The sequence below is a fragment of the Crassostrea angulata genome, unplaced genomic scaffold (assembly GCF_025612915.1).
Source record: "Crassostrea angulata isolate pt1a10 unplaced genomic scaffold, ASM2561291v2 HiC_scaffold_114, whole genome shotgun sequence".
Classification (NCBI taxonomy): Eukaryota; Metazoa; Mollusca; class Bivalvia; order Ostreida; family Ostreidae; genus Magallana; species Magallana angulata.
Window position 1 is genome coordinate 134,234 of NW_026441669.1, and position 19,635 is coordinate 153,868.

At 31.2% G+C, this 19,635-nt stretch overlaps 1 long non-coding RNA gene across 1 annotated transcript; it reads left to right on the forward strand.

The window, feature by feature from the left end:
* Positions 1–12,589: 12,589 nt before the first annotated feature.
* On the forward strand, positions 12,590–15,679 carry LOC128169294 (uncharacterized). The gene is made up of 3 exons (XR_008241520.1): positions 12,590–12,678; positions 14,149–14,179; positions 15,629–15,679. It is a non-coding gene; the product is annotated as an uncharacterized LOC128169294 (long non-coding RNA).
* Positions 15,680–19,635: the final 3,956 nt, after the last annotated feature.

The following is a 19,635-nucleotide window of genomic DNA, read 5'->3' on the forward strand; positions in this document are numbered from 1 at the left end:
ACATCGCCGTGAATTTTCGCTTATAACTCAGCGGTAACATTTTTCTGCGATCATCTCCGCCGTCCGATCGGTCACTCGATTTATTAGCTTACTGCTGATTCAACCAAAACGGCCCATAACATCGTTTATTAATAAAAATATCTCCTCATTCTGCATCTACTGCTGCTGATTTGCGACAAAAGGCTAAAGGGTGGACGGAAGTTGACATCTTTGCGTCATCTTTTGGGATATCCCTTTTCTGATTGGTGCATTTTTTCCCTAATAAAATACTGCAAAAAATGCACCAATCAGAAAAGGGATATCCCAAAAGATGACGCAAAGATGTCAACTTCCGTCCACCCTTTAGCCTTTTGTCGCAAATCAGCAGCAGTAGATGCAGAATGAGGAGATATTTTTATTAATAAACGATGTTATGGGCCGTTTTGGTTGAATCAGCAGTAAGCTAATAAATCGAGTGACCGATCGGACGGCGGAGATGATCGCAGAAAAATGTTACCGCTGAGTTATAAGCGAAAATTCACGGCGATGTGACAGTTTTAAAAAAATCCAAGATGGCGGGGATGGGTACCTTGTGTATTATTAGGTAAGCGGTGTATTATTTTTATTATGAGAAAAATATATGACGTCAGGTGCCTGTGACATAGGATTATTGTGAAGACATTAGATAAGATTTTTCACCTTTTAATTCACATATATCAACTATAAAGAGAGTTTTTTTAATAATATTGTTTTTCTTGTTTTCGCAATTGACCGTTTGTGTTTGTCCGTCTGTCTGTCTGTTAGATTTTTTTTTTGGGTGCATTTTTTTTATCCCCATAACCAATGAGTAAAATTAACTCAAACTTTACGTAAATTATTTTTATGGGTGGTTGTTTTTAAAACTTTAAAGCTAAGTAGAATCCGTTTCTTTAAGTTGATAATTAAGCCTGTAGGTTAAGGCAACTCCAAGGTTAATGATCGTCAATTTGAATTTTCTTTTTAACAATTGTTTATTTTTCTTATGAAAACAATTCTGAATATTAATATGAAGTGAATGTGTTCTTTAAAAAAAAACTATAATTTTACTTGTGAATGAAGTCTTTCTATTAAACTTTCCTTTCATTGCATCACTTGAAAGTAAAACATATACTACTATTTTACCTTAACAAAAAATCAAATGTGTAAAACTGGTCTGAAATCATTTTATCCATGATACACTATTTTTTTTTATCGACAATTAGTTCTTGTTTAATATTTACACTTTTAGAATGAAATTGTTAATCCCTATAAATAAACAATATCATTATTTATCACAAGCTCTCTCAAATTTTGCAGTTTTATTAAAAATGCCACGTTATATTAATTAACAACAAGTCAAATGTTTTTAGTACGAACATTCTTAGTGCTATACGTCATTAGATTTTTCTTTCATAATACTCGGGACAGTGTTACATTTTTTGTCTTTTTTTTTGTTTTACACTTTTGTAAATCTGAGGAAGTTGTATTGGGTAAGATGCTTGTGACGTCATCAATATGATACGAAATACTAGTACATGTAAATCAAAAATATACTCAGCTAGACTAGTTTCTAACAACATTTTATGTACTTTACATAATTTTGAGAATAGATAACAATAAAGAAAACAGGTTTATTTGGTAAAAAAAAAACATGCTGCTTATTGTATCGTCAGATTGAACAATGAAATTTTACTGTGTTCTGCTTCCGCGAAATTAAATCAAGTCTGCAGACTATTTGAGGTCCCCATTTTACGACTTGCGTATCTGAGGCAGGCCCCCAGTTTGGCAGAACCACACACGCACACCCACACCCACACCTATATATATATATATATATATATATATATATATATATATATATATATATATATATATATATATATATATATATATATATATATATATACAGAGTTTCAACATTAGGGACACCGGCTGTAAATTTATATACATGTTAAGGGGACCTGTAGAATAAGGGGACACCAAACCGGGTTCCCTAATATTCATGCTTAATTTGTATGCCAAAGCAACCTTGATTAATAGTAAATTGTTAATTGCCTAATAATTAAAGACATATCCTTACTGTGGCCTGTTAACATTTTTTGTTCTGTTGCATTTTAAAGATTTAAAAGGTGCCACAATCATTGACCACATATATGTCAAAATACATAAAAATACGCAACAAGGGTACCGCGGAAATTCGACGATTTCTCCCAATTTTGCCATGTATGTAGTTAAAATTTTTAAATCATAAGTCACAGTGGTCATTTTGGAAGGTTTTTGGATGGTTTATTTCGTAATATGAAAACACATAAAAAATCGAATTTTTACCTCACCGTGAAGAATTCAATTTTGTCTACGGACATTATCATCCGGGTACTTCGTACATAATCCGGGGATTTCCAAAGAAAAATGGCATCTTGCATTTTCAATGTCACCGGTCACAAGGTGAGTAAATGTTGCTTTATTCTTTAAATTTGTTTATTCGTAGGGAAAACTACCTCAAACAACAATAAAGTTAATAGCCGACGATATTTTAATGTACAATGCACATCGCATCCAACGCCGCTACATGTACAATACACACAGCCTTCTTACAAATTTCATACAGTGTTCTGTCTGTATAATAATTATTTCAACTTTCCGATGAGTGGTTTTTTTTTTATAAAATTTAATTTGCAATATAGAATATCTAACGTTGTATGACTCGCGTTGTGTGTGTGTTGGGGGGGGGGGGGGGGTCCGGAGTTCACAAGTTTACCAAGGACTGCTGGGCTCAATTTGTCGTCGATAGATTTGATATTAATGAATTAAATCAAATTACTGATTCAAATAATTATTGTCGATCGATTAAGGTCTCGTACTCGCACAGTTTATATTGCTTGCTTGCTTGTGTTTGGGTTTTAAAACAGAATTCGAATTCATTGATGTACGAGTTATTGAAATACCGTCAAAGAAATGGTAGACCACCATGAGCCTTTTAGTTTTGGGAACTTTCAACGGATCCTGGTAAGATATTTCAATTTATTTCATACTCTTTCAAACAATAACAAAGAGATAAAATGTTAACGCTGCGACCGTTGATATATGATTAAATTCACCCACAGGTTATTGATAAATAATGACTTTATCATAACGTCATCTGTCAATTTTTTACTTTAAAAAAAGTACTGGTACCAAGATTTCTATCATGGGAATCCATATATTGTTCCAAAATAAAGAGATTCTAAAGAGTTAGAACCCATAATAATGCCAAATCTTTAAAGAAAATTGACACCCGGTTACTAATAGATGCGGTAGAACCATCCACCAGGCAATGCCATATTTTCCCCAGATCAAATGTCTACATCGGTGCACCACTTGCATTCTCTATTAAGTCGGACCAAAACAACGTCGAACAATAACATAGTAGATCTCACACCGATGTTTAAAAATCTCGGTAGCAAATATTTGGAATTTGTAAAAAAAAATATTAACACGTTGCTTTCAGTGGTAGTATGGTATTTAAAATTTCAGTAGCCCAACAGTACAACCTTTATGACCTGTTTGGTAGCCTTACCACAAGTTTCAGTTGTCCCCAGGCAAGCGGGCTACCGTTAGATTCAAACCTGCTACATAGTATATAGATGGCAATAAATAACTTGAGCAAATAAAAATCTCACTACAGTACTGTGACATCCTCTAAAGAAATTTATGCATGTTAGATTATGTTGAAAAGCGTATTTTAGCATGTTAAATTATAGCAAGGTCAGCCACTACTTGCGCCTTATAAAGTGTGTATACATGAAGTTAAACAACCATATATTGCGTCATAAACAATTTTTCATTGAGTTTTAGTTATTGTGAGTAATATTGTGAATTCGATGTTCGTAACAATCGCTCATTTTACATGCGAGATAAATTTGTGCGAAGATAATACGGTCTGTTATCCCTAAGAACCACATTGGCTATAAAATTACCACGGCATTTGCAAAAATTATACATACATATTATTTTTGTGGACATTAAAACTATGTTCATTCACCGGAAAACATTCATCAATGTAATACACGCAGTGGTGAAGTTTTCTGGTCAATTTTTGCATTGATATGTCGACCAAAGAAAGATTATTAAATAAATTTCTTAAAGGAAGAAAACAGTGCATCAAAAAATAGGTGTTTTATTGACAATTTTCTATGGTAACTGTTACCCCCAGGTCGCCAAAAAGTTCATTTTCCCCGTTTATCAAATAAAGATGTCCCAACATAAAAACTGAACAAATATTAGCTTTATTTAGATTTCTACAACTATCTGTTCTTAGGCTTTTTTTCTAATAAAAAATACTAAATCCACTCACCAAATGTTAATTAAATGTCCAGAATATCCGTTGAGAAAGAGCAGTGTGAACAGTTTTCAATCTTTTAGTATTACTATTACCAGAGTTGGCGAAATGTGCTGGATTGCAGGTGATCTGTGGTTGTTTTTATGTTTGTCCGGTAAATGTTAGAACTCCGTTGGACATTGTGTCTGGTAAATTTTGAAACGCAGTATAGAAAACAAAATTTAATTGAGTAACTCAAAGATTGGTTGTTTGATATTTGGGGGTTTCCTCCATTTATCAATTTAATAAGACGTTCGTATCAAGTTCAGAGGAAGTTAAAAGTAGTAAACATAAATGACCAACAACCATTTAATGATCGAGTTAACTTTATTAAAAAAATGGCGTCCGATATGGCGGCGCCAATGAGATGGAAGAGATGCTTGATGATAGTAACCCTAATTCAACTTCTATTTTTGAAAATGATTTTCTCATATAGGTATGTGTTACCTTTATATAAGCCTTGCTAGGCTCAGTATTTAAGGGTATTCTAACTTATTTTTAAACATCAGCAGTATATATGATTATAAAGCCTCTAGACTTTACCAAGATTCTACATAACATGAGAAGGCATTACAAAATTTGGACAAAACTGCAGCGAAACAAACACTGCAGAACCATTTTAGAACTGTTCATATTGAAGTACGGTAAACAGAATTCAAGCAGAGTGGCATTAAATATAAACAATGAAAATGTTTTCGCATATTAAACGTGTATTTTTGTCATTTTATTTACTTGTCTGAATAATTTTCAAGATGTCTGGCAAATTTTGAAAATTTATAGGACACAATGTCTGGTGGATTTCTAGGCCATTTCTCCAACTCTGTATAACTATTAGATGGTGTAAATTAACATGTTAATGTTATTAAAAACACTTTTATATGGATTAAGATAATTAATAACTTAACTCGTCGTAAGTTTATTAAACTGATATTGAATGTTGCAATTACTTTATTAACTTGTGAAAATTGTAACTTCCACGACAGCATAGTGAATGAGTGATTCACACAAGAATTTATTTTAACAAATTGTCCTAATTGAGTCAAATAAATTAAAACTTCTTAAAGTAGAACATGAAACGTAGCCAGTACTCTTGGTTTGTCAACATGTTGTTTACAGTTCGCATTTCACTAAATGGGTCATTTCGGTTTGAGGAGAATCATGTACAGTCACTAATAACTGGAATTTAAGGAAATCAATGGAATCCTCAAAATCTTATTTCACCAAATGTAGTCATTCAAATAAAGGCAGGTTACAAACACCTATCCAACTCTGAAGAAATGTCCTCATTTGATAACTGTTGTGAGATTTGTAGATTCGATAATTCAGAGAGATTTCGGTGTAAATTCAAATTACTGTTCATTACAGTTAGAGTTATTTCCTTTTATAAAAAGTTATTGAGTAGTCAGAGTTTATGTTGGTTTAGTGTCCTCTGGCTTTTTAAAAACTCTCCTGAGAATTGCCCACGAGAAGAATATTGTTGTATTTCCTTTAAAAGCATGATGTTGATGTTAAGTCGCTTTCTGATGCTTTGTCAACATTTAAAGCAAGAGAGAGAGAGAGAGAGAGAGAGAGAGAGAGAGAGAGAGAGAGGGTTTGTTGGTCTTTACTGCACAATATGCATATTACAGGCTTGGGGCGAATTACATTGTAAAGTAATGCATTACATTACCATTACTTCATGAATTTGGGCATTAAATTACCATTACCATTACTTGATTTTCTTGAAGTAATGCATTACATTACCAGTACATGAGTAAAGTAATGCATTACCATTACTTTTTTTTTAAGTAAAGCTAATAAAGAGTTTTTGCAAATGTTATAAATATACAACATTCTCTAACATATCTACAGCTTCATGCTCAGTATCAGGTTCAAATTCAATGAATAAACATGAGTCATTCTTTATTTGCTCCATATATAATCATATTGTGGCAATATGAACAACATATTACATAAGTAAAATGGTATTTATAGACATTTGGCATGATACAATATCAGATATGAAATAGAGACACAGGATAACATGCGTAACGAAAAACAATTTATGAAATAATGTTGCGGTTTTTAAAAGCTAAATATAGATATATCCCCAGATTACACAAATCTTTATAATTTTGGACACTTAATTTTATTAATTTATAAACAGATGATTTTTCCCAGCTAATTTCTTAATATATTTTAATCGTATTTCTTTTTACGGAGGACACTTTAAGACACAAGATTGCTGTTGCACTTAATGATCAAAGTTTCAAAGGGTTCATCTTTTAAATGCATCCACCTTCCGGTCTATACTAAATTAAATGTTTTGCAGGAGCAGTCAATGCTTGGACTGGAAAATACTGTTTAACGATCTTTATCTTAGGATATATTAAGTGCAATAATAAATTAAATACATAAATCTTGTATTTTCTATCAGTCCAAACTAATGTACAGTGTAATTAATATACAAGAGAGAGAGAGAGAGAGAGAGAGAGAGAGAGAGAGAGAGAGAGAGAGAGAGAGAGAGAGAGCGAGAGACAGACAGAGACAGAGAGAGACAGAGACAGGGGAAAGAGAGAGAAAATAAGTATGATTATTTTCAAATAGGTTATAATATTGGAAGTGATATTGATTTTCATCATGGATGGACAGTGCATTCATTTTGCTTTTAAAGGTGCATGTCTGTCTCGTATTCTATTGTGACATAGCGAAGGGAAGGGGATTATAACAATAGATTGTTTTGATACTTAGATTATCCGGGGGGCATAGTGTTTTGTTGACACATTAATATTTCTTATTGAAGTGCAAACTAATTGGAGTAAAAACTCTTAATAACAACACTCTTAAAAATGTTATGAAATTGTGCTGTTATCTTTAGTAATATAAACAATTCAAAAATGAATTTTAAAAACCTTTTTTAATAAAACATGTACAATTAAAACATTTTTTTCTCAATTAGAATTATTTCTTTCTTCTTTAAAAATAAATTTAATCAAATTCAATTTCAACTATTCATTTATTCATCACATTTTTTAAAGTGAACATGCATAAATATGCATAGTAATGCAAAGTAATGCCATGTAATGCCAGCATTACACTAGATTTTGGAAAGTAATGCATTACATTAGCATTACTAATAATGCTAATTTTGAGGCATTACACATTACTAGCATTACTTTGAAAACATGTAATGCATTGCAATGCATTACCATTACATTTAGCATTACCCCAAGCCTGATGCATAATAACACATTTTTTTATTTATTAAACTAAATTGTGTAAAAAGAAAACAAATATGTCTTCCTGTCTATATCTATAAATTCCTGTTTAATGGTAATTAAATTTGAAAAGCATATTGTAGCTTAGTGATATGAAATAACAGATGAATATAATATCGCAATAGAGTGAATATCACTAGACACAATATAAGCTTATTGGTTAAATTTTTTGTCTGGAGAACGTGCCGAATGAAATTTTATATAAAATGTGATTTTATATTCAAGTTAAAAGTCGTTCAGTAAGCCGCAAACAATAATTTATCGAATAATAATGCACAACTAGATAAAGCACTCAATCAGATGAACAATATTGAGTTATATGTAGGCAATTACTTTATTTCAAAGATATTTTAAAAAGAAATAAACAAAATATTATAATCATCTCTACGAAATGGAGATAAATGAGTAATATGAGCAGTCAAAATTTAAAGGAACAAGGTAACATATTATTTACCCGTACATTTAATTTATTAAATCGTACGCGGAGAGTGTCTTACCGCTTCACACAACTTGTACGTTACGCGATGGACATATTTTATGCAATAATCTTTAAAAAAATAATTATATTAATAATAGATTTTATAATAACTCAGAACAAGATTGAATTTTATTCTAGGCCACTATTTTCCGAATTGAATACCAATATTTTAGTTTTCGTTGTTGAGTTGATCCATAAATTTATTAAAATCGAGAGTTCTTGTAATGCAATATCAAATAACAAGTTGAATTTAAAGAGTCATTACTCTACCCTTTAAACTGATTTTCTCTTAAAACATGAAAATCAATATCGATGACTATTTACTTATCACAGTATCTTCATTTTTCATATCAATAAAAGTTGCCAAAAAAAGTTATACATTTATATCAGTAATTTACTATGTTAATGATGTATATAAATATATATATATAGTTATTATGATGCTTTCATTTTGCTCTTTATTTCAGCATTGATGCTGCATCTTGTGTTGAACAGGGATATTTGTCAGTATGTGAACGACAACAATGTGAAGGACGCAAACGCCAGAATGAAACTACTGGATATCGATGGGAGGCCGAAACTATGTCTTTTTGCTACAAAGACATAGGAGTAGGTGAAGAATTGTCTTATCCATATGGAGATGACAAAAATCTTTGGTGGAGAAATAAGGCATGTTCTGTTTATTTTGAAACTTAATTTTAAAATGCATTATTTTTTATTTATTATAAAGAATTTTAATTAAGGTAATGCAATGTCTGTTAGTCAATATTTCATTAGCTAGGAGTGTGATAAACGCCTGTTAAATTAAAATTAAACGATAAAATCTTATTAGCTTAATGAATAGTATCATCTTATTTGATTTAGAGATGTTTTTGCTGGACAGGCACTATGCTTTTTTGGCTGGTTGTATTTTGTGCAAAATGTGCATTGACTGTAATGATTTTGGAGAAGGGATGTGATGTACAGTTGTACAGTTTAGATAGGGTATAATTACACTGTTTACAAAAATTTTGGATGATGAAAGCATTCAAAGTTACATTATATACCCCATTTTCAGTGCAGAAATGGTTTATTATAAAAAAAAAAAAAAAGATTCTGTAAATATTTGAAACTTTTAGTTTAGAATATTAAGGTAGCTCGCGGGTTTACCTGCTTGTGAGAAAACCTACCTTGAAAATTTGTCCACGTGAACCATAGGTTTTATAGTTTTATTTCTAAAATTTATTTAAGATTCGTCTGCGCGGTAATAATGTTATCGTGTTTCAAATACAGTGTCATTAATAAAATCAAGCAACGCCATTTCAATGAAATATATAGTAAAATGCACATTTTAACCGAGAAACGCATTACAAAACTATGCTCCAAACTTTTAAACGATTCAGACGAAATCATACTCAACACATAAACAGAGGAGATAATTATGAATCAATTTATTAAAAAATATCAGTATGTGTTCTCGGCCAATTTTTGGCAAAAAAACTTTAAAGATTTAAAAGATTTCTCAAAACCTTATATTTTCATTACGACGTTAGCCTGACGTCATCATTTCCTTACTTCTTAGAACACCAAAATTGAAATGCATTTATTGACAAGACTAGCTGTTTAACACATTTTAGAACATGTAAATTTAATGCTTATTAGACATTATTGTGAATGTTATCAAATGCAATTAATGTAAGGCTGTAAAGATACAGAAAACTGCTATTTTTGTTTTTATGAAACTCTGAGTCAATCAATGCAACAATAAAATGCCAGGCAACTACTGACATTATAAGTAAGTAATCGAATAAAACAGTTATCTCAAGCCAAAAAAAAAATTAAGAATTTATTCGGTAGTACAGATAATTGTAAAAGAAATAAACGAAGTTAATGCATACATTCTATTTTAAAACATGACTTTAAATGGAAGAGTTCTAACACACACTCATTCTTTATCTTTATAGAACAAAATGTGACAATGTATGTGACATCTTTAAATTTTCAGCACTTGTTATTATAAATCTTTGTATAAACAGTCATAAACCGCATATAAGCTTTTTAAAATATTTTCTTTTATACTAACATAAATATCTCATTTGTCATTTTAGAAAAAAATTATGAGTTTACTATGACGGTCAACTCTTTACGTCGATTCTTATTGTGACGTCAGCAAACCCGCAAGCTACGTTAAGGCAAGAATTAACAAAATGCCAAAGTTATCATATGCCAGTTTATGTTATTTTTCCCTTATGTTTGCATTGGAAATCTGTGACATTCAATTTTTGGGAGTTGATTTTAATCAACTCTCCTATGCACTTACTCGGGCAAAACGAAAGTGAAACAGTGTTTGGACCTAAGCACAAATCAATACCGCTGACAACACTTAGTTCTTGAAAATAATCGATATAAATTCGATGCTATGTATTCTGAAGCATTGTTTTTCAGGAAAACTTATTTATTAATACCATGAAAATAATAAGATTTATAAATTGTACAAACAAAGTCGTATGTCGTATGTATTCCCACGCTAGAGTTCAATGTAGTCTCGTTCAACCAGACGCTTGGCTGTCTCCGTTAATATCCGACAAAACAGAGTCTCTCTTGTTTGTCGGAGATAAACGGAGACAGCCGAGCGTTTGGTTGAACAAGACAAGAGTTCAATCTTGCCTAAATCCATACAATTTCTCAGAAATATTTCGATTACTGATACTACTTGCCATGCAAAATCACATATCGATGATTTTTAATAAATGATAATCGATAAAATCAACTCCCGTCAGTACGTCAGTATTTTGATTAATATGTCAAATCTGACAAGGCGTACGAGCACAAGTGAACGTTAAAAGTTTCGAATATATTTCTTATTGTAAGATTAAATGAAACATTCAAAGTTACATAACCAATTTGATACATACTTTTGAAAAATAATTGTTAAATCATAATAATTCAATCTTAAAAAGAATTTTCTAGGCAAAGTTTTTAGCAGCAGAAGCACACTGTTAACCATTTTTTATTGCTGCTCCATTTGTTATTCATATTTCTGACAACGAGCGTGTATAATGACTTTTTAGTGTGATACAAGAATATTTCATTACAAATAAACAAATAAAAGCTTATTTTAGGATATCTTTGGTCCTATCCTATAACTCACCAGGCCATGCAGACAAATTATCATACCATGTCAATAATTAAGCAGTTTTTAATTTGTCTACATGGCCGGGTGTGTTATAGGACTTTAACAGTCTTAATATTTATCAATAAAATTAATGGTTAAGTCTTGCTAATTATCAATTTAATATTCATCCTTTTCTTTTAGGAAAAAATTATACCTGATTTGTATACCTATGGTAATTGGAAAATTCCTTTTTTTATTGTTGTATTATTTGAAGGTTTTACACCAACATTAATCTGCATTTAGTTGATAAAATTATTATCAGTTGCTCTATTTCTATGTTTTGATAACTTATTCCAGTTATTGTTTTATCTGCATTTAGTTGACAACATTATTATTTGTTGCTGTATTTCTATGTTTTGTTAACTTATTCCTGTTATTTTATCAATCTTTGATGGTCTTATTTAAGTTATTACTAGTCATTACTTTACTAAACTTGCACGGATGACATCTTTTAATACATTTACAGCTGACATGCTTGAATGCTGAATCTGACCCATCAATTTTAGATGCTGAAGGAGGTTAAAGTTTTTAGAGCAAGTGAAAGTTTTTTGGGCATGTGACCTTAAACAGAAACATCTAAATTATTGGTTTTAGCTTTACTATATACACTTAGATGGATGATACATCTTCTGATACTAAAGTACTTAATAGGCTTGAATGCTGAATCTGACCCATAGATTTCAGGTGCTTGAGTTGTTTAATGTTTTTGAACAGGTTATATTTTTGGAGCAGGTGCCCTTTGATGGCCATTATTAAGTTATTAATTACTAGTCCTTACTACACTAAACTTGCATGAATGGTATATCTTATGATACTTTGAATGCAAATGACATGCTTGGATGCTTGGAATCTGAGCAGTCAATTTCAGATGCTGGAGGAAGTTAAGGTTTTTGAAGCAGGTCAAATATTTGGGATCAGGTGCTTTTTGATGGCGATATCTAAGTAATTATTGGGTCTACCTTTGCCAAATTTTGCTGGATGATGCATCGTGTGGTAATTATGCACCACAAGAGAAAGGGGAATTGACCATTAATGAATTGCTGTTTTCCAAATAGTCTGTGGATTTTTATCATATTAATACCCCCCAAAATACTTAATTTGTGCAATTTGGAGATTGAGTTATCAGGCTTTGAACTCAATATTATGCCAACTTAGATATATTCAAGATCTTTTACATAGAGTTTATGATATGAAAGATTGGTCATTGCAAATCATTTTTGTTACTTGTCAGTTGTGAAATCATAAGTTATTGTGAAAGAATGATTTGGGCCCACTTTTTTTCATTTTTTTTCATAACTGCTGCAAATCTATTTTTAGAAAAATGACATTAATGTATATATTTGTTACTTTCTTGCAGATAGTGACTCAGATCCATTTGACTTAAATGAGTCATCTTTGGTGGAAGAATCATATAGCGATAGTCTCTCCTCTGTAGGTAAGAATTCATCATACATTTCTTTATTCATCTTGAGTTTTTTTTAAGGGGACCAAATTAGAGACATTGGTATTGTGTATCTTCTGTTGGGTGATTAAGGAGACCAATAAAGTGATCTATGTGTACTTTATATTTTGTGTTTCTTCTTTGGGATGATTAAGGGGACCAGTTAAGTTAACTTTGTTATTAAAGAGTAGGTGATAATCATGTTGTTTATCCTAAATAGAATGATTATGGGACCTATTCATTAATGTGTTTTTTTATCATATTAAATGTATCTTATTTGGGATGATAAAAAAACTAATTCAATAACTTATGTATATATACTCTACATTTTGAGTATCTTTGTTTGTATGATTATGGAGACCAATTTAGTATCTTTTGTTTTATACTTTACATTTTATGTATCTGTTGGAATGATTAAGGGGACCACTTTTGTATATCTTTGCTGGGATGATTAAGGGGACCAATTTCATATCTTTTGTTTGTGTACTTTAGATTTTGTGTATCTTTGTTGGGATGATTTAAGGGGCCATTTTGGGTAGCTTCCTTCCAAGTTGGGATAAATATAAGAGGACCAGCTCTTAGTCCTACATACCCTATTCTTACTAAACATAACTTAAATGGAATTGGACATGATTTGAGGTCAACATTTTATTTTTTATGTATAAAATGGTTTGAATGTGCATTTCGAATGATCAGACAAAATTTGAATGTTAGGAGTCAAATTACAAGCTAAATACAGAGATGAAAGCTCATTTTTACGTCAAAAAAATCTCAAGTCTTGTGTTTGTTTACAGATAATGTAAAGTAAAGTTAGTCACAAATGACTTGTGGCAAACAAGATCATTTGATTAAATATGTTCATAAATAATATTGTCAGCAAAGAAAGCAACACTTGATCAAAATTTATACCACTACATCACACACAGAATTCTAAACTCTTTCCTTGGAGGTTACTCGATATTGACTTTGAAATTTAAATGAAGCCTTAAAGATAACCATATTTACAATTCTTAACATTAAAAATGGAGAATTAAATATGAAAAATTGTAGCTCAAATCGCGTTTTGGTCCCTTTAAAAAAATACATGTATATGGCTTCTGATCATGTAATTTTTAAGGGCATTGGGTAATCAACAACTTGCCTATCAAATCTACTTGAAAACTACAGCAATTTTTTATTTTGGCCATAATAATCAGAAAAACACAAATCCAAATAGCTTAGCTTTTATATATATAGTTTTATACAGAGCTCTTCTTTTGAAGGAGACTGATATTGTCGAAAAATGGCAACGACCATCTAGCCCTCTTAAACCGAAGTTATGCCTAATGATGGACATGAGGCAGTCGAGTGCATGCAATTCACTAAACTTATTTCCCTATAAATAATTTATAAAACCTCCATTTCTAGGATGTAAAGATTCTTACTATTTCCTTGCATTAATCTTTCAACAAAATCTTTTTACAGTTCCTCTTTCTGAACTGAACACACTGTCTTGGTAAGTAAAGCAGAACTTAATGTTGAAAGAATTTAACTGATGTGTTATACTGTTTAGAATTAATGGAGAGAAATCTTAATAGTGTCACATTAAATTACATGTAGGTTATTCAATGTTGAAAACAATGCTTTGCTTATTTATATAATAGTGTTGTGTTTTACAAGTACTATGCCTAAATAGTAGTTAGGGTTTGATACATAGTGCACGAGCCTGTATCAAACCCTGACCACTATTTAAGCATAGTACATGCACAACACTATTATTGTTATGCTGACTGTTGAATATACTGGTGTGCCTTTCTATAAGTAGCTGTGACGTTCGAATGTTGTCTAGTCACCAGAAAGGCAAACGTTTGTTCATTCAAATAAATCAATTGATTTGATTGATTATTTAATCAACAAGTTGCTGTTCAATAAATGAATTGACAAACGTTTATGTTCTTTTCAAGAAATGAGATGCGAGGGACTCTACCGGGGAAACTTAAGTTGTTTAGCAGACAAAATCTCATTTAATTTTTATCCCATATATTCTTTATCAAGCATCATTTAATATAGGGTTTTCGGGATTCTCAAGTACAATTTCGATCACAAATGTTTAATCAATTTGTTCAAATGTTTATTTGAAACTTTAACTTTAGAATTCCCGTCAGTATTATGTGCTATTTATATTAATTGTTCGATGTCAATCGTATGTATCTACGTATCATATATGTAAAATCCGCGGTTGTCATCCCTTTGTATACTATGCGAAAATAGATGAGTATTGAATATATATAGAGAAACTGACAGGAGGCATAATAATGGATTATTCAAGGCAGGTAAAAATGCTACCTCGCTCTGAAAATCGTCGGGTTTATGTACCTGTATTAATTGGATCTTTTGAGCATAATATTAGTTGATAAAGTTATTAATTTCTTTTTTCGTTTCATTTATCTTTTATTCCTAAATATGGGATAGGATAGGATAGGATAGAGCTTGTTTGCAGGATAGGATACATGATAGAGGATATAGGATAGGATTGTTTTGTTTTGTCAACTTTCATGATATCAGCACTGTAAGAGGAAAAAAAATATTTAATTTTCAGTCAACTTAAGTGCTCCTGTACATGTACCTGCAGTGTTTTATGAAAATCTAATCATTTGTTTTTATTTTAGGGGGCATCATAAAATATACATTAACTATCTTACTATATTACCAGATTTTAAAACATCCCAAATTGTTTTGATTGGTAATTTGTTATTTGGTTAAATATTGGTAAATGGTATCAACAAATTTGTATATACATGGCAAGCACAAAAGCATGTGCAATGAAATCCAAAGTTGGCCACCTTAGTTTTAAATTCTTAATGTTAATATTACTTATTTAAAAGCAACTTGAATGACAGATGATGTGAAACCATATATTTAACATGTCATATAGACTTATCATTAATTTTTTTTTCCTACTTAGATGAAATTCTAGAGTCAAAAGAGAAGAAAAACCCAAGGACTGGTAAATATTTGTGTATTATTAATGTTAATGTATTTTGGGGCAAAATAGAATTATTGTTTGTTTGGAATTGCCTCCAGCCTAATTGAAACTATACACCCCCCCCCCCATTCCCCACCCCTGCTAAAAAATAATGTGCATACTTGTCTTCATTGTTTACAAGTTAGTTCAGTTGAAATGTCAGATATTGTTTGAGGTGGAAAACTTTTCCTTTATGCATATATTTCCATTCAAGTAAATGTTGAAGTAAAAATAAAGTAATGGATTTGATCACACTCGACCAAATTTATCACCTCAAAATACCCAAAAAATGATTCTTTATTCTTTAAATATAGACAATATTATACAGTTGTTGACTGGGGTCGAGGGCAACAGTTGATCTGTCGGACCGGCTCGCAAACTGTTGCCCAAGGTCGAAGGCCGCGGGCAACATTTTTCGAGCCGGTCCGACAGATCAACTGTTGCCTGAGACACAGTCAACAACTGTTTTGTTATACCCCTTCTAATCAATAACACGTTTTCGCGGAATGTGACATCACCAGTCAACAGTCTTTTTTAACAGTCGATTTTAACAGTTCCAATCTAACAGTTCCAGTCCAACAGTAAAAATGCTGGACTTTTTTTTGTATAGAGTTATATAAAAACTGTTTTACAGGGGTATAACAATGTACTTTTTAGCTCACTGAGGGGGAGGTTATGCTATACCCTTGGCGTCGGCGTCGGCGTCCGGACCTGGTTAACGTTTTTGTTGCAGGTCCTGTATCTAAGCTATTACTTGTCCTATCTTCACCAAACTTGCATGGATGATGCATCTGGACCTACTTATGGACTTGAAAGACTTGGATGCTGAATCTGAGTCCTAAATTTCAGATGCTGGAGGAGGTTAAGGTTTTTGGAGCAGGTTAAAGTTTTTGTTGCAGGTGCCCTTTGATAGCAATATCTAAGTTACTGCAGGTCCATACTTCACCAAACTTGCATGGATGGTGTGTGTCTTATGATACTGATGCACCAGACAGGCTTGAGTGCTGAATCTGAGCTATAGGTTGCGGATGCTGGAGGAGGTTATTGTTTTGGAGCAGGTTAAAGTTTTTATTGCAGGTGCCCTTTGATAGCAATATCTAAGTTACTGCTGGTCCGTACTTCACCAAACTTGCATTGATGGTGTGTCTTATGATACTAATGCACCAGGCAGGCTTGGGTGCTGAATCTGACCTATAGGTTTCAGATGCTGAAGGAGGTTAAGGTTTTTAGAGCTGGTTAAAGTTTTTGTTGCAGGTGCCCTCTGATGATTATATCTTAGTTACTACTTTTCCTAACTTCACCAGACTTCCATGGATGGTGCGTCTTATGATACTGATGCACCTGACAGGTTTGAATGCTGAGTCTGAGCCATAGGTTTCAGATGCTGGATAAAGTTAAGTTTTTTGGAACAGGTCACATGTTTAATAGATAATAGTACTATTTCAAACTTGCATAGTTGATTAAACTGTAGTATGAATGAATCACAGAGGAAGCTTCAGATGCAGAGCTTGATCTCCATTATCAAGGATGCTAAAAAATATATCTTAGTTATTACAGGTCCTAACTTCACCAAACTTGAATGGATGGTGTGTCTTATGATACAGATGCACCTGACAGGCATGGATGTTGAATCTGAGCCATAGGTTGTGGATGCTGGAGCAGGTTAAGGTTTTAATTGCTAATGCCCTCTGATGATGATTTCTTAGTTATTACTGGTCTGAATTTCACCAAACTTGCATGGAGATGCGTCTTATGTATGCTGATGCACCTGACAGGCTTGAATGCTGAATCTGAGCCATAGGTTTCGGATGCTGGATGAAGTTTAGTTTTTTTGGAACATGTCACATGTTTTATAGATGATAGCTTGCGTAGTTGATTTAACTATATTATAAATGAAACGCAGAGATTGCTTCAGATGCAGAGCCTGATCTCCATTATCAAGGATGCTTAAGAAATCTCCTACCTCACTCAAACCTGCTCGATAAATAGATGTGTTTGTTGATTAATGATATAACATGATTCCTATGATATAGTATTGTTTGGTATGAAACAATATTGTTTAATCATATGTAATATTATAAAAAGTTGTATGATACAATATAATATTGTATCAATTTTTTTTATATTTTATGTTATGATATTGTATCATGATATCGTTATGTATAGTATTGTATATTATGGTACAATATTGTATAATATTATATTGTATTATTAATTTATTATTTGATCCATGATACTATTACATAAGATATTGCAAAATATAATATTGTATCCTATGATACAATATTGTATATTTTTTTTATAATATTGTATGATATCGTTATGTATAGTATTGTATATTATGGTTCAATATTGTATAATATTATATTGTATTATTAATTTATTATTTTATCACATGATACTATAACATAAGATATTGCAAAATATAATATTGTATCCTATGATACAATATTGTATATTTTATGATATTGTATCATACGATATTGTATAATATGATATTAGTTTCTGTAATATAGAATTTTATCACATGAAATTGTATAATATGATACTGTAATATTATATTATATTGTATCATACGATATTGTATAATATGATATTGGTTTATAATATGATATATTATCACATCACATGAAATTGTATTGTATGATATTGTAAAACATATTATTGTATCATATGATACAATATGTATAATGTAATATTGTATTATATAATATTTTACTTTATCACATAATATTGATATGATACAATGTTGTATCAAATTATATTGTATCATATGATACAATATCATATTATGTATTATAAATGATACAGTATCATACAATATAATACTATATTTTACAATATAATATCATATGTTTCAATGTTATGATGTATTATGTAATATGATATTGTAATATAATACTATATTGTTATATATATTATATAATGATATTGTATTATTTGATCAAATACAATAACGTATAACACAATACAATGTCATATCATACGTTACAATATCATATCTCATTATTGTTTATTATGGTATTTTAATGTATTATATGATATATGTTGTAAAAATGATAGGATGCAATATTTAATGTTATATTATTGTATTGATTAAGAAATGAACATATGATTATCATACAATTTTTTAACAGATGATGTACGATATTGTGTCAAAACAAAATCCATGAATATCCAAGATCATAAAGTATGATTTTCATTTAATATGATAAAGTTGGTCTCTTAAAGGTGAAGTCTCATAAGGGTGATGTCTAGTGTCGGAGAGCTTTGTAATCTGTGATTACCTATGTTTTTATAGATTATAAAGTGCCTCAATTTTCTGGATTGGATATCAATTTAGGATTGACAAATGTATAATGGATACTGTTCACACAAAAGAAAACCTGGTTTGCTCTCATTTTGACAGCTTTTTTCTTGTTTAAGTATGGCTATGAATTTTTTGGGGGGAGGAGGGGGCGGGTTGTGTTGATGACAATTTTATTAGGTATGCGCTTTTGGAACTCAAGATGGCTAATGAATATATAAAAAAGCCCTCCCGCATCTACTTATTTACTACTTTAAAAAAAATTGCCACCCTCCTCCATCTTTTTAGGAGAAATTTGGCCCGAGAAACGTAAGGATAATTTTATGTCACCTAACCCATGCAAATTTGAATTATCAATGTTTTTTTCTGTATTTCAACAGTGAAGTGATGAAAGGAAGATACAGCAGATTTGAAATCTCATTTTAGAAAGTACATATTTACTCAAAAAGACAATAACACAGGGAATCTACCATGTAAGTAGCACTTTATTTAGCTCATGAACTTTAAATTAAAGGTGATCATCTGAATTGTTACTTCAAGCGAGCCTGGCTAATGACATGTAGTTGTGGCTGTTAGCCCTCCTGTCTGTTGACTATTTTGTCACAAGACCACTAACTGCATGAGAAAAAACTTAAGTTAA